Genomic DNA, 16,603 nt, shown 5'->3' on the forward strand with positions numbered 1-16,603 from the left:
GTGGGGGCCCATTTCCACATGATGGTTGCCCCCCCCCTGCTTAGGGGGGAAAGCAGTCTGAGGCACCCATGGGTGGCCTACATAATAAAAGAGATAACAATAAGGTTAATAGAAGCCAATTATCACGAGATGGCGAGCCAACAGGGAGCTGAAACACTGAATGGTTGCTGAATAGCTACAAATAGGGCTTTGAATCCTTCTTTGTAAGCAAGTGATTGACGTGGAGGAAACAGTGTTGAAAGGCAACGAGGTGATAACACTTCTGTTTTCCCAATGGAAGTGACGGCCAGACAAGCTCCAGCAAACGCAGTGTGTAAGGCGAGCGCTGCAAAGCGCACACTGTAAGCTCCAGAGCGTAAGTAATTCATAAAGGAATATATTACTGTGTTATTAGACTGCTGACTAGAAATATGGCGACAGGTGCCTGGAGAATCCCTGAGGCGCGAGGCCCGAGACCCATTCCATTTGAAATTTTTGAAAAGCCCTGGCGCCGCCATCCCTGTGTGGGCTATTTATATGATTGCATAAATGTGCTGCATATATCAACAGTAAGATGCGTTGTCCTTTTTATATTAAAGTTGTTATAATGTAAGAAGAATCTAAAAAGAGCCTTCCCTGGGCGGACTAGGTTGTTGAATGCCCTGTGCGGCACACCAGGCTGTTCCAGTGCAGAGAAACACTCTCCATGACCCACTCGTTATTCTAGCAATGACTCAGCCTCCCGTGTACACGTGTCCCGGACACACACACTTATTAATGGCTATACTGCCTCCAGTGGTCAAATAGGAAGTTGCATCCCCTCGTACCTCTGTCGCTGGGATCGACTTTCTCTTGTGGTGAAATCAACTTTCAATACAAATGTTTACGGGCTATTTGAGCATTGCGATTTTTCCACTTTGTTATATTGCTTTTTAAACAGGTGTCTGTACTATCGTGACAAGCTTTACATTCAGAACGTGAAGCAAACGTACAGCAATATGAAAACGGAAAACTAATATTTGTACACGTAAAGATAGTTTGAATGTAGTGATAGTATTGAATGTGATATAGCATAATTAATTTCGATAAGGCTCCCATGACTAGCAGTACTAGGACCAGAGAACCATAGAGTTATGTCTACATCATTAATATATTGCCGACGAAGTCCTCATCCCACATATTATACACGTTCACCCAAGCCTTCTTAGCGCAGTAGGCAGCGCGTCAGTCTCATAATCTGAAGGTCGTGAGTTCGAGCCTCACAGAGGGCATTTGCTTTTGCTCTATTCTACTCTTTCAGTTGTTGTTAGTCACCATTTTTTTCACATGTTCACTCATTTCCCTCCCAGTGATCTTTCCCCTTTATTGCTGTAACAATGCCCTTCTTTTGAATACATCTCAAAGATGACACAGGAGTGCCAGCTCATCTGATTTAAAGATTCCCTTGTACATGTCTGTAAAGAAAGGATGTGATCTAAGGAAAGGATGGTCCTGCACCATAGGCCAATGTAGATGAACCCAGGAGTAACCCATCATTGGTTATGTTCAGGGGTGAGTGGGAAAACTACATTTGGGGGGGGTAGGGGGGGCTAAGTGGTGATCGGAGGGACCACTTCAGAAAACAGGCGGGGCAACCTTGGAGGCTCCGCCCCCACGGTTCTACCCCTCCCCCCACATGGTCTCGTGTGGGGACCAACTATCAAATGGTATATTTTAAAACGCATATTGCAGAAAGGCGATGGAAGTCTTTCTTGAAAGTAGCAGCTTTAAAGTTTCACTGTGTTTGTTCAAGTATATTTTTCTGAACAAACACAGTATAACTTCAACACCGCCAATTTCTGGAAAGGCTTCCCTTGCCTCTCTGCCTAACAAAATGCAAGTGCGCACATCCAGGGGTGCAACTAGGCTAAAATGTAGGCGGGGCTAACCCTTCAAATGTTGATAGATGCGCTAACTTCAGAGACAGTGGAGGAGTGGCATACATACTTGTTTAGGGGCATCTAACTTCTTTACTCATTGTAATGAGACCCTTCTAGTGCAGCTTCAATGTTACAATCCGTTAACTCTCTCCTTTAAGTCTGAACACACCCACTTCTTGCAGATCCTGAAGGTCCTAGAAAGTGTGGAAATGGCATGATGGTGTTCAATGAAAGACTAAATATCATAGCATAACAGGACATCGCAGAGTCTGGAGCAGTACTTTGGGCGGCCCATGCAACTTCAGTGGCCGGGAGCAACAGGGGAGAAAATGTAATGTTGGTTCAACCGCAGATGGTCTGCTATACTAGAATCTCTGCTTCACTGACTGGCTGGTGAGACTATGTCTGCCTGTCAAATCAAGTGATACGAGACTGGGGAAGGGCCAGTATAGCAATAATGCAATTCTATGTGACAGTGTTGGAGCTACTAGCAGAGGAGCACCATGGTAAACCAGTTTGTCCCGACAATTATTAAAACTGTCCTGTTGTAAGGGTGCAAACGTAATCACTTATAAGCACTCCAATTTTGCAGTTGAAGACAGGGTGAGATTACATTATTTGCCCGGGATTACGCACTTACACTAAACAGCAAAGCAGGGATTTTAACCAACTGCAATTTGGGCACGGCCACCTTCTTCCAGGCTTTACTTGGAATAAATATTTAAGTTTTGAGTGTCAAGGCCTACAATAATACTGTCCTATAGAGTTTACTTGCAAAATACACAAATTGCTTAGTAAAGCATCAGCACAACATGTAAATCCTTATAGCAGCATGTTGAGCCAAAATAATATCAGTGTACCTTTTATTTTCCACATCCTAAATGCAAAATTGTAAGATGCAAAAGGCAAAATATCTATTTACCAACTTTATTTTCAGCACTTTAAGACACACATTAAACTAAGTTGTGTTATAAACTCACTTAGGTCTGGAGATTCGTCACAAACTTTCCTTTTTAGCAAATCAAGCTATCAGACATTATGGGTATGAACACATTTTGAAAGGGTGCTTTATTGTGTTGCTTGCTTCAACTGTCACAGATTTGCAAGCTGACTGGTGGTCTCTGAGTTGCAAATTCACCATTATGCATAAGAACGGCTATGCTGCTGATGACAGAAGGAAGGTGTTGTCGTTACGGTACCGGCTGCTGAGTCAGGGATGCAGAACATGTTTACAGGTTGTGTGTGTCTCAGGGGGGCTGTGACTCAGTGAAACGGGCAGTGCTTGATCATCTGATGCAAGCGAGCAGATTTGCCTCATAAGAAAGAAAATGCACCAGCAGGACCATGTTCTTTTCCTTTGAGCTGTGCAAGCGGGGTCAGCTCCATGACGTTGCACGCCTGGTTATGTTGCAAGTTACAGTTCCACTGAGGTCAGCCAGCTTCCTGTCATCATCCACTCCTGTCACTGAGATTGGGCCAGGGCCACTGAAGGCCCACTAGTTAGTTAACGAGGTGGCCTATACTACATTCAAGAAAGAACTCCATCTTGACACCCATAATAAGGCAATTGCAATTGCTTCCTGCCAGCTGTACATTGAAACAAAACAAATAACAGCCAAACATCTTCTACCCATTGGGCATTATATATGAAAACGCGTGCTTTCCCTAAGATATCATGCAGGCCCCAGTAGTGGAAGATATGTGGATATGCCTAGAGTGACAAGATTTTCAAGACAAAAACCGGTATGGACAAAAACATAAAAGAAGGACTACCCTCCCTTTAAACCGATCCCATCCCTAAATATTTGCACACAAATTGTGCTATTTTGACTGTTGATAAAAGCGGGTAAATAACAAAGGAGCCGTTGCTCTGTTTGACATTACATGCCTTATTATTTACTTGTTTCTCAGTTAATGCATATGGTGGGTACCTAGAAGGTTGGGGGTGCGATCCCATGGCAAGATTCAGAAATATAATAATGTATATTTTGTTTTAAATTGTTGGCCATTAAAAAAAAAAACTGGACTGTCACCCTCCCTTTCCCTAAAACCCGGATACAGTTTTTAAATACAAAAAAACTCTATGGAGAGAGGGCCCCATTCCGAGACAGTTCTGGCAAAACTGAGACATCAGGTCACCCTAGACATGCATGATATGTTATCATAACGGCAGCCTTGCATACTTAGACCCCAGCAAATCCCTGTGCTGGGCTCCTTGGCTTTGGCCGGTTCATTAGTAAGATCATGCAACAAATCGTTGAGGTCCTATATCACGGTGGATGGCACAGGAGGCTCCTCGTCCTTTGGGGGAATAACAATATGAACAGACAGGACTAATAAGCAAACTTCCAGGAATACATCCAATGCTCGCCAGCTGAGGAGAGAACCGAGTATTTTCAGCTCTTTGCCCGTGCTGGAGAACCCTAATTAATATGCCTTGGAGGAATGTATCTTTTCTGATGTCCTTAAAATCAGCCAGATTCATGCTCTTACAATCACTTAATCTTGACCCAGACTAGTTACACAAATAATCTAAGAGCAATGCTTACATTTGAATGGCAGAACAACAGAGAGGTGTGTCCTGGATTAACCACTGGAGGTGATGGTGGGTAGAAGCTACTTGACGACGAACAGTCAGGGATCTGTTAGAAGTGCAGTACTTACACTGTCACACATCAGGTGCTGCATGGCTGCCTCTGTGTGTGCTACCAGAGATTTGCATATCTGCTGCTTTGTTGGGTGTTCTGACCCACGTTTGGACTATTATGCTACAACATTTGGTGCTGTTGGCTTAGGAAATCCAAGATGGCCAAAAAAGCCCACATGTGCGCCAGAATCTATGAAAACCGCGCAGTTTGTGCGCACACCAAAATGGTCGCCTGACTTACCACCCCCCGGTGCGGGTGTGCTGGGTCAGAAGAGCCATGAGTGAAATGGGGTGCCAAAGAGAAAAACAGCAGTGCCTGTTCGCTAGAAAGCACTTTAAAAATCACCCTTTGTTTCTCTGAAGGCAAGCTCAGAATGCCCATTTCAAACATTGCAGAATATCCAACAATCTCACTGAACACCAGCAGACATTTGACAGAATAAAGTCTGTGGGCATACACAATCTGGAAAGAGGATGAGCCTAAAATAATGTTCATAGCAAAACTGGCTGAGCTGTGGATTTCAGCAGTTTAAGTAAATTTGGACTGAAAGACACTAAAAATCTAAATGTTTAAAAGAAATGAGTGACCTACTTTTGAGTGTCACATAGGTTGCAATTGTTTAAATGTCATAGTTTTAAACTTAGAATCAGCATTCTAGCTGCATGCGTAAAAATTGGAAGTTTGATTTGGACAGGAAAACTGGCAGCCAAAGAGACATTTAGCTGAGGCCTGGCTTAGAAAGAGAGGGAATTTTGCCCACCAGCTACCCCCGACAGGAGTTGAGACTTGCACAACAGCTGTGTTCCCAGGCCTAGCTGCCTTTTGCTGTTCCCACCCAAAAGGGATATGACACTTCTCTGATTGAATTACCTGGGCTCTGCAGGAAATTGAACAAAGCCCTGTCCTGACTCAGGCAAATGTTTTATTGGGGGGGTCGTAAAAGTGGCTTCCTCCTGGAAGGAAAGGGGAGGAGCACTGCCTGTGAGAGCAAGCTGGCTTGGCAGAACTGGAAAAACCAGAAATTCAACCTTGTGCTGGGGGGAAACCACACCCCTTTGGGGCCAGAACATAAATCTAAAAAGATGGATCATTAATAGAGCGGACTTGTGAAAATGTTATAAGTGATATCATTATTCTTGTGATTTTTCTGTGCACATTTGAAGACGTGTTAGGACCCAGTGGTATGTTCAGGGGGGTTTTTAGCAGAAAAGAGGATATTATTCTAAATGTATGTATGTTAAAAATCTGACACTCCACCACCTAATGCCCACATGCTTTGCGAACATTTGTGTAAATGCGGGGACAAATCCAATATTGGTAACCCGACCAAAAAGTGAAATATGTTGCCATTTTTGAACCCAAGCTCCTAGAAACAACAGAATTGGAACAGGGGCTACCATCAGTAAATGCATGATGTGTGTATGCAATGCCAAACAACTGTCTATCGGGGAAGTATGTATTTGGATCAGATATAGATTGTGTGTAAAGTTGACAGGGGTGGGTTCTCTGTATCATAAACAGACCTCATCATGATGACACTTCATTTCATTCCCCCAATCAAGGGGAAGAGGAGGAAGTGGCCAATGACAAGTGGAGAGGGATAGGGCCTAGAAAGCTAGCCTCTCCACCCACTTTCAAAACACATAAAAGCAGACAGCCAGGACAGATAGAGAGATTTCTATTCCATCTGCTGCGGGACGCTCTGCCGGGAAAATCCATACTTTACCTCCATCAACCTCCAGAGAGCCAACACAGAGACTTCAATCTATCCACCTTCAGAGACCAAGACTTTACTTCAGAATTTGTAGCAGAGAGGTCAACTACAAGCTAAATCCCTCTTTAGCAGGCCTCAAATCATTGCAACTATTCACAGCCAGGCGAGCTGTTTGAATTCTTTGCAAGAACTCTTGCTATTTGCCAGAAAGCAGTGTTGTATCCAGAGAGAGACCAGCTGAACCGGAGACCGCTGTACCCGGACCCACAGACCTGATCAGAACCAGAGACCCAGACCAGACCAGCAGAGTAGAGCTGACCCAGACGCTGTGTGCAGAGACCGTCCGTGGCGAGTGAAGAAAACCCGCTGACCAGATCGTGACGAGGCCCAGTCCTTCTCAAAATTAGGAGTGAGTGTCCGCCAAAACTGTGCAGAACCCAATCTCTTAGTTAAAATAATCTAATGCAAGCTATTTTAACTTAAGTAGAACTGTCTCCTAGAGATCCTGTCACCTGTCATTCTAAAGCTGCGAGCTGTCATCTGTAATTCCAAAGTTGCACGCTGTCACTTGTCATTTTGAGTTGTTTTAAATCTGAAAATCTACCTTTACTAAATCGTTCATAACTCTGGAACCGTTTGGGCTAGGAACTTGGTTTAACTTTCCTCTGAAAGCTTAGAATCTCAGCTCTTCTACGAGCCCAGAACCGACTTCATACTCCTCATACTTACTCCATAATCACAATTCTCGCACCCGCGAATTTTGCCGCGATTTGCGATTTGGCCCGATTTCTTTACTTGTAAAAAGATAGCTGTTTTGCCTTAACTGCTAAATTTCATTTGCCTCTTAAGAACCATCCCTGAATCATTGCTAAAGTGAGGCTGGACTAATATTAACTAGATACCACTCACCCTGAACCTCCTGAAGGGAATTAAAAGCATTTACAGCATATTTCTCACTGCATTGTCACCATATTCAAAGCACTTGGGTCTGTGTTTCAAAACTCTTATCTGTTGTATAAGCTGCTGGGGGGGGAATTGAACTGAACTCTATTTTATTGCATTCCTAAGAACTGAGTCCCATTCTATTCATCTCCTTACATTGCATTAAGGGGGGAGTGAATTTTCAAAGAAAAGTGATTACATTGTCTTTTAGTGAAGTCCTATCAAGTCGATTTCTGTGCTGCATTCTTTTTCATCTGTGCAATTCATCGAAACCATAAAGCATTCTCTGATACTTTATTCCCCTGTTCGTAGTCATAAGTCACCAGAACTGTGCTATTGTAGAATTATTTATTGCTGATTACTGTTCATAGGTCCAAGTGTGCTATCAATTATTAATTTATTTCTAAAGGTGTGATACCTATATATATTGTTTAATTTTCCAATAAATCTTTTAAATTTGCAAAACAAACCTACTTCTTGGCTCAGTGGGGTCAGGGGGATTCTAAGAGAGGGGTGTTATACAGGGATAGTCAGCCAGAACTCATGAACTGGGCATAAAGATATATCAATAAGGGTTTTCAGTCAGTATTCTAGACTAGGTGTTGACTTAGCTGTAGTGTTGAATTGAATCCTCTTACAAATTGGGGGCTCGAGCCGGACAAGATCGTAAAGAATCCCAAAACCAAGTACTAAGGTTCCAGTCTCCTACAGGGATATGGACTTCAGAACTGAGAGTGTGTAAATTCTGAATTGCTTTAAAAATTGTTGGCGAAGAATCTGGTACGAAAACACAACAAGCGGACCCCACTAATTTACATACTCCACCTCGTTCGGCTAAAATGACATCTAATGCCATTCGATTTTGAAGGGCTACCAATCTTATCGCCTTTTGCTCTAAGGTCATATTGTAAAGTATGTCCGTGGTCCGATTGATCGTTTTCTCCAACACCCTCGCTAATCCCCTAATGTTTTCTGAATTTGCTATTTGTCCCCAAAAGGGCACTACTGATTTGGCTATATCCCCGAACACTTGTCCAGGAGTGTCTCCATTACTATCCCATCGCGGGCGAGCCTTAGATACCTCTAAGGTACTGGCTATAAATACACCTGGTAACAATATCCCTAAATAACAAGTCCCCTGCCAATCCTTCGGCAACCAGGGAAAAGCTAAACTACCACAAACAAAATAAACGGGTCCCCCTACATACAAAGGCCTATTTTCCCCAGTCAAATTTACAGTATTTACACAAGGCTCGAAGTCTCCCATTGGCCTAGTGCCATTTCTTTGTACACAGAAAGGAACTGAATCAGGACTATGATTCACAGAATAAGAAGGAGGCATGGCATCCTTATTGCCTATCGGAGCCATCTTAAAAGAAACTAGATTTTGGAAAGGAAAAGATAGTTTATCAGACGGCCTAATAGAAGCGACGTTAGGTTTACTTCTATTTGCGAAAAGCGAGCATCCCAGGGGAGTCAATTCACGTTTTTCAAATTCATTCAAATTAGTCCCATCGAAGTTCCCTGAGATGCTATCATTCCATCGGCCAAAGAAGAGTGCTCTAAGAGAGGCATAGCAAGAAGTTGTTAGAGGTAAGGGATGTATATACCATCCCAGTCCCTTGTTCCCATGTTGTGGTAAGTGAATGCAGATCCAACAATTACTCTTATTAAAAATAGCATGCGTAGCATTCATCACTATCAACAAAGTGTTATTATGATATTTCTGTCTATGCCGAGAGTCCCTAGGGGACAGAGTGTGAAGGTGTACAGAGGGAGTCAAAACAGTTGGTACGATTTTGGTCGGTAACAGAGGCTTCAAAGGATAAATTTCTTCAAAATACCAAAGTCCCACGGCAGCAGTTGCAAAAATAACAATAATCAGAACGAGAACACAACAGTACGTTTTCGGGGCCCAGGCACATTGTTCATTGTTCGATTTGGTCACCTCCTTATCTAATAGTTCAATACGGGGAGCAGCGGTGAAGGCGGCAGGCATCTTGGTCATCCCGATCGACGGCCCCAATGTTCGTTGCTGGCGGCACTTCGGCCGCGCGATTTCTTAGTCCTTCCCAACCCTAGCCAACAGAACCCTCCTTTTCTTTGTTCGAAAAAAGAAAGACAACAGTACTTCAATCACTCTTTTCCTTCCAGATGCACGACACTCATGCAGTAGTTCTATTTCCGTGGTCGAAGGTTGTACCCGATGGTACCCAAGTTTGTTGAATCCAAAAGCAAAGTATCATCGCTCCCTGAGGGGAGCGTCGTGTCGGTGGCGACGGAAGTCGCAGAGCTCGAAACAAGATTTTCCGGAAGTGATTGATCAAGGGAGTGCGGAGACAAAATGGACGGCTCCCCGAGCTCCTCAGGCTCAGAGAACTTCTCCGACGCACTCACAATGCTGCCTGCTACACCGAGATCAGAGATTGTAGCACCAGCGAGGGGTTCTGTTTCTTCTGTAGCGTGTGGCGTCGGGTGAGGGATCTTCTTAACGTGTGTTGCATGTATCCAGTTCTTCTTTCCTGCCACCCGCACTGCCGTCCTGGTGACCAATAATACCTGGTAGGGTCCGCGCCAGCGGGGCGCAAGACAGGAAGACCTCTCGTAGGCCTTCACCAGGATCCAGCTACCGGGCAGTATATCGTGTCCTGGGCCCGTAAACCGTACAGGTAAGGCAGCATTCACCTGATGGTAAATGAAATACAGATTTTTAGTCAATTGATTACAGTAATCTATGAGCAATACATTATCCACATCCCTCAGGGCTTTAGGTTTAGGGAGACCCCAGATATTAGCAGGCCTTCCCATTACCACCTTGGACGGAGAGAGCCCAGTTCTAGTCTGGGGTGTGGTGCGCATAGCTAACAACACAATAGGTAAAGCGTCGGGCCATTTTAGTTTAGTGTCGGCACATGTTTTTGCAAGTTTGTTTTTCAAAATACCGTTGTGTCTCTCTGCCAATCCCGCACTTTGAGGGTGCCTAGCTGAATGAAAACGTTTCTCAATCCCTAGGGCAACACATATTTGCAACATTACGGCTGCGATGAAATGGGGGCCGTTGTCCGACCAAATTATCCTCAGGAGCCCAAATCGAGGGAAGTACTCTTTCACCAGGATCTTTGCGGTGGTCATGGCGGTAGCATCTTTGACAGGAAAAGCCTCGACCCATTTGCTAAAAGCACAAATGATGACAAGAACATATTTCAAGTTATTACATCGCTCCATTTCAATAAAATCAAGGTGAATGGTTTCGAAGGGGACAGAGGGGGGCCCGAAACTTCCCCTTGGAGTCACTGTCCCCTTTACCCACATTGTGCTGCAGGCAAATCATGCAATTCTGAACATGTCTCTTTGCAGTTTCCAAAATGTTATCATTCACCCAAACCTGCTGTAATATCTTCGTAATTTGCTGGGCACACACATGCGTTGGACCGTGTGCCATTGTAACCATTGCTAACACATAAGAATCAGGAAGCAACCATTTCCCGTTGGATGCGTCCACCCAACACCCTTCATCATCCAATTTTCCCATGCCTTCAGCCCACTTCCTAGACTCTTCAACGGAGGCATCAGTCTGCATGTCTCGCACAGACCCAATGCCTTCATCTATTATACAAACATCTCTCACTTCCCTCAAGGTGTACATGTCTGTGCTAAGGTCTGTGGCTGTTTGTCTAGCTATCAAATCTGCAAAAGCATTTCCTCTGCCCACATTGTCTATGACCTTGCGATGTGCTGCACATTTCATGATTGCTAATTGTTCAGGGAGTGAGAGCGCTGAAAGTAGTTGTACTATTAAGGGACCATGCTGAATCTTGGTCCCATGTGAGGTCAGAAACCCTCTTTCCGACCACAGTTTTCCGAAGTTGTGAGCCACCCCAAAGGCGTACTGGCTATCCGTATAAATATTGACTCTATGCCCTTGGGAGAGCTCACAAGCGCGGGTCAACGCTATAATCTCCGCGGCCTGCGCGGAGTTATGCGGAATCCTTTTAGTTTCAACAATCTTGTTCAAAGTAGTAACTGCATAAGCAGCTGTAGATGTGCCATTCGGAAGTTTGAAGCAGGAGCCATCGCAAAACAGCTCCCCTTCCGCATTCTCCAAAGGAGTATCTGAGAGGTCTATCCTGCCCTTTGTTTCTTGTTTGGTGGCATACAGGCAGTCATGTGATCCTTCATCACCGCAAACAATATTTTGCGGGAGAGGTAAGAGTTCAGCCGGATTGAGAACACAACACCTTTTAATTTGGATATGAGGAGCAAGTAGGACTAATTCGTACCTTGTCAACCGGGCAGAGGTAAGGTGTTGCGTTTGAGTTTTATTCAATAGAATATCAACAGAGTGAGGTACCATCAGAATTAAATCGTGGCCTAGGACCATCCCCTCACTCTGTTTTACAGACGCAGCGGCAGCAGCAACAGCGCGCAGACATCGCGGCAAAGCGCATGCAACAGGATCGAGGGCGGAGGAATAATAGCCGCACGGCCTATTCTTCCCTCCATGTTCCTGTGTTAACACAGACAAAGCACATCCATCACATTCATGCACAAACAACACAAAGGCCTTATCGTAATTTGGTGTACCCAGAACCGGTGCTGAACATAGCGCGGTTTTGAGAAGCTCAAATGATCGTTGATGTTCCGATTCCTATGGCAGTGGCAGAGAAATGCCCTTCTTCGTCAAAGCCAACATCGGTTTTACCACTAGGGCAAAATTCGGGATCCACAGTCTACAGTAGGACGCCATCCCTATCAGGGCTCTGACTTCCTTCTGTGTTTTTGGGACAGACATGCCAGAAATGTGTTTTATTCGTTCAGGTGTCAATCTTCTCCCCTCCTTTGACAGGAGGTAGCCTAAATAGGCAACCTCCTGGCAACAATATTGACATTTTTTAAGTGAAGCTTTGTGACCATTTTCAGCTAAATGAACAAGCAACAATATAGTGCCTTCCTTACAAGCTTTCTCAGAGTCTGCAGCCAAGAGCAAATCGTCTACATATTGAAGCAGCGTGCAAGTAGGTGGCAATTCAAGGGTGTCGAGCTGCTCCTTTAAGGCTCTACTATAGATACTAGGACTTTCAGTATACCCTTGAGGTGCCCTTGTAAAAGTAAATGAGCGTCCCCCCAAGGTGAACGCGAACAAATACCTGCTCTCCTCATGTATCGGAATACTAAAGAAGGCGTTTTTCAAATCTACGACACTAAAGTGTGTAGCCGTAGCAGGGATCATTGTTAAGATCGTTGTTACATCAGGCACGATTGGAAATTGTGGGGCTACCACCCGGTTAATAGCACGAAGATCTATTATAAACCGGTACGGAATTGCATTGTCGCCTTTCTTATATACTGGCAAGATCGGGCTATTACATAAGCTACCTGTTATCTCTTCGATCACTCCACGATGTACAAAATCGGAGACAATGCATTTCAGAGCACGCTCACCTTCAATTGAAATTTTATATTGCGGAATGCGCGGTAGCTTAACCCCATGGTTCAAGACTATCTTAACAGGCTCGATGTGCAATATCCCGACATCATTGTCGTCTATTGCCCACAAACATTCCGGGACAATGTCAAACTCGGGAGGTAGAGGTCGGGTCAAGTACTGGGAGTTAAAGGGTTGCTGTGGTGAAACTGTTAATCTTATTCCGTCAGGGGAACAATGAATCACTGCATTCAGTTTCTTTAACAAATTCAACCCTAGCAAATTTTCTCCGCAGTTTGAAGTAAGAAGAAAAGGGCACTGGTCTGTGAAAGGACCCAAAGAAACAGATACCGGCGCAGAAACCGGACAAACAGTTGGTATACCAGAGAACCCTATAGAAACGTTTGTTTGCCCTGACAGTGGGATGTTTGGAACCCTAGAATGGTCAATGGAGCACTTTTGTGCTCCAGTGTCAATCAAGAACTGATGTTTCCTATTCCCCACCAATAATTCAACGTAGGGGCCCTTCTGAATAACGGGAATAGGTAAAGGTTCCAAACGCTGCTTCGGGCAATCCTAGTAAGGCAGAACTTCGTCAAAGGGAAGTTCTTCAGAAAGATAGGCAGCAGAAGGGTGATCAAATATATTTCTCGAGTCCATACTCGGAGTCTGATTTTCCCGTGAAAAAGGTTGTTGTGGATCTTGTAGAAGCTGACCCCTATCAGGGCCCCCTGCTCCAGGGCGACCCCTTGGTCGCCTACCCAAACCTCCAAATGTGCCTCCTGACCTCTAACGAAGGGCAGGGCACTGTGCTCGCCAGTGACCTTCCTGGCGGCAATAAGCACACTGATTAATATTTATAGAATTCGGAGGAGTATTTCCTCTTGGAATGTACTGACCTCTAGTCTGTGTCGTACCTCCTCTGGGGTTTCTGACAATTTGCTGCAACAATACCTTAGTCTTCAAGTCGCCCCTTCTTTTTTCGATTTTCTCTTTTTCATTATTAACCCGATTCTCATAATACTGAGCCATATGCAAAACCTCTGACTGAGATTTTGCCTGCCAAGCGCTCTCTGAGGACATAATTTGTGACTGGATGTCGGGCAACAATCCACGTACAAATTTGTCCACAAACAACCTCTTCCCCGACTCTGTACCTAAATCCTGTCCACTGAAGTCAGAGAACACCTGTTCAAATCTATTAAAGAATTCAGTAGTACCTTCAGTTTTCCCTTGGACGCAGGCCGTAAGCTTGTCCCAAATAATCCTTTTTTCTGGGATTATAGTTTTTAGTTTAGCAACTATTCTATCGGGTAAGGTAAGTATTACCTGGGGTGGTTTCTCACCAGCTGGTCGTTCCCCATCTATTCTAATCAGGTTTACCCATGTATCCCCTAGCCCCGGCACATCATCTACTGTCCGTATCTGTTTCCATACATCAACTGGCAAAAGCACTGGAAACAATAAGTCCATGTCACTTAAGGTGAACACAGAAGACTGTAAGACGGATTCTATCTCTTTATAAAACCCTGTCGGGTTTTTCCTAATATCAGGGACTGATTGTCTAATCGTGTTCACTTCCTGTCGAGAGAACGGGACGTGAACAAACTGCGATACGTAATGTGCAGGGATATCCACGCGGGAGTACCAGCCGCCGCGTCGGCGGGGATTTCTGCTTTTGGGACAAGGGTTGGAGGGACCTCTCTCATAGGCAACTGAGATATAGGGACCTCCGACCGCTTACTGAGCAATAGGGCCAAATCGAGCGCTAAAGCAGCTGTAGAAGTGTCGGGCGAAAAAGCTCTTTTACAAATACCTAATAACTCTACGGGGCAACCAACCTTCTTCCTTATACATTCCTCCTGTAAGTGCTGTATCATCACTTGGATTACCTTTCTTTGCATCTCTACCGTGTATTGACTGTATGTGTCATACACCTCATCTGGCGGTATCGATGAATCCGAGATCCATCGAATCGTGTCTTTGGTACAAATTCGTACTTCCTCAGGTGCTGATCTTCGGCACGAAAGGAACCGTTTCTGTACATATATCCTATCGTCCTCATCATCCTCGTTTTGTAACTTTTCAAAATCCCTCCTAAACTCAAACAACCTATCAACATGTCCATATACTTTCTGCTCTGTATCCCTCGAAAGTGCCAAAGCATTCAGATCTCTCACCCCTTGTGGGAGATCCGAAGTCTGCAATCTACCCCACATTACACCTAAGTGAATCCCCAGTCCTTCAATAAAAACATTTTTCTCGGGAAAATCGAGCAAATTAGATAATGTTGAAAATGCTTCAGTTTGATCACCTTTTTCCATGCAATGCTTAGCCCAAGCAAATAGTTCCTGTTTCCTGCCCGCAGGAACAGTACTACGAGTCACAATTGTTGACCCTGCACCGGGATCTGTTTTAACGAGCACGGGACTCCCCGGAATCGAAAGTGTAGGTGGACTTAACAAGGGTGCAGGGGAGAGAGGCAGTGTAATAGACAGAGGAGCGACAACCAAAGAACTAGGAGTAGTAGGCTGCGCGGGGGAGTAGGAATAGCAACGGGAACAATAGCAGGAACGGGCAAGGTGCCCACAACAGGAGCATACGGAGGTGGCGCTGAAGAATCAGGCCTCCGTTCGTTCAATATTTTCTCAATAAACTCCTCGGAAACATGGAAATCTTTAGAGGGGTAAATTTTCTGGACCTCGAGCGAGAAAGCTCTATCCATTTTCTGGGCTTCTTCTAATCGTTTTTCCTTGTCATACAACAATGCCTTTTCGGCATTTGTTTTATGACGACGTGCATGTTTATCCCTACTTTTAAGCTGCTGCAATGCTTCCTTTTTCCAATTTTGTAACACATCAAAGGCTGCTGGCCTAGCCTTTTTCTTAAGCAAGATCGATTCTAAGTATTCAATACGGGGGATCTCAAAACTACCATTGATTGGCCACTGAAATTCGGAGGCATTTCTGGTCTGTCTGTGCCAAATGTCATTAAATACAATACTACCAATGCCATACTTACAGTACATAGTACACGCCGGCGACCCCTCCTGTGGTGCCGGACGGCTAAATTCCAAAGATTGTCGATCGCTGCGGAACAGAGCCCTAAAGCAGCTAGACAATTTCCCAGGCATTTCTCAAAGAATTGGTGTTACCTGGTCCAATAATTGTGTCTGCAGATACAATACGCCAAATTCAAATTGTCAGGGTTAAATTAAGAGCCGGGTCACGACTGCACCTGACCAAACCTAAGGAGGACCGTACGGTTTACAAAGGACTTCAACTAACGAATTTTTACCTGCGTTCGGTGGTTTCGGCAAATCTGCCCGCCTCGGATTTGGACCCTCGTCAAGATGCCGTGTCAGACCGCACGACTATCGCCCAAGGATCGGATCGTGCAGCGCTGCCGAGGTATCGCGTCTCGATTGGTCGGGCCCGCAGAATCACACCGTCCGATCCCGATTCGATAGTCTGCGTCAACCTTCAATGATCCGGCATCAATCTTGAGGGTCCCTATTCGGGCGCCAACTGTGGAAACAGAGAAATTGATATGAGGCCGGGAAGCCCAAAAGGAAACACACCAACACAGGTTACAAAGGACATACAAAGCGCTTTATTTCAAAGTTACAAAGTTACCAAAGTCAATTGACATACGGATAGCTATTCGGCCCTCTGACTAACACGCGAACCTTCAACGTAAGGTTCGCACTGAAAGTGGGAGAGACCGATCATCGGGATGCTTGGGTTTTTATACGTTTTGTCCTGCATTGGCCAGCCCTCTCGCAAGTTAACCATTCTTGGAACTGTGGCTAGGGTTCGTAGCCAGGTCGAACACACAATTTACATAATTTGATCAGTTCCGCTGATACAGTTACATATTTACACACAGGTTAAAGAGAGGACAAGGTCTTAGTTCGTGACCCTTACAAGTGGCCTGCGGACATATTGTTTATTCACGTGTGCGGAGGTCACCATGC

At 44.8% G+C, this 16,603-nt stretch overlaps 1 long non-coding RNA gene and 1 other non-coding gene across 2 annotated transcripts in view; both read left to right on the top strand.

The window, feature by feature from the left end:
* The window catches only part of LOC138529514 (uncharacterized), a 420,126-nt gene that overhangs the window by 246,625 nt on the left and 156,898 nt on the right, over window positions 1–16,603 (top strand). The gene's annotated exons all lie outside the window — the stretch shown is intronic.
* TRNAM-CAU (transfer RNA methionine (anticodon CAU)) lies at window positions 1,178–1,250 on the top strand. The gene has a single exon. It is a non-coding gene; the product is annotated as a tRNA-Met (tRNA).

This window comes from Ambystoma mexicanum (genome assembly GCF_040938575.1).
Source record: "Ambystoma mexicanum isolate Mex_15411 chromosome 12 unlocalized genomic scaffold, UKY_AmexF1_1 Mex_chr12_unloc.1, whole genome shotgun sequence".
NCBI classification, from domain to species: Eukaryota; Metazoa; Chordata; class Amphibia; order Caudata; family Ambystomatidae; genus Ambystoma; species Ambystoma mexicanum.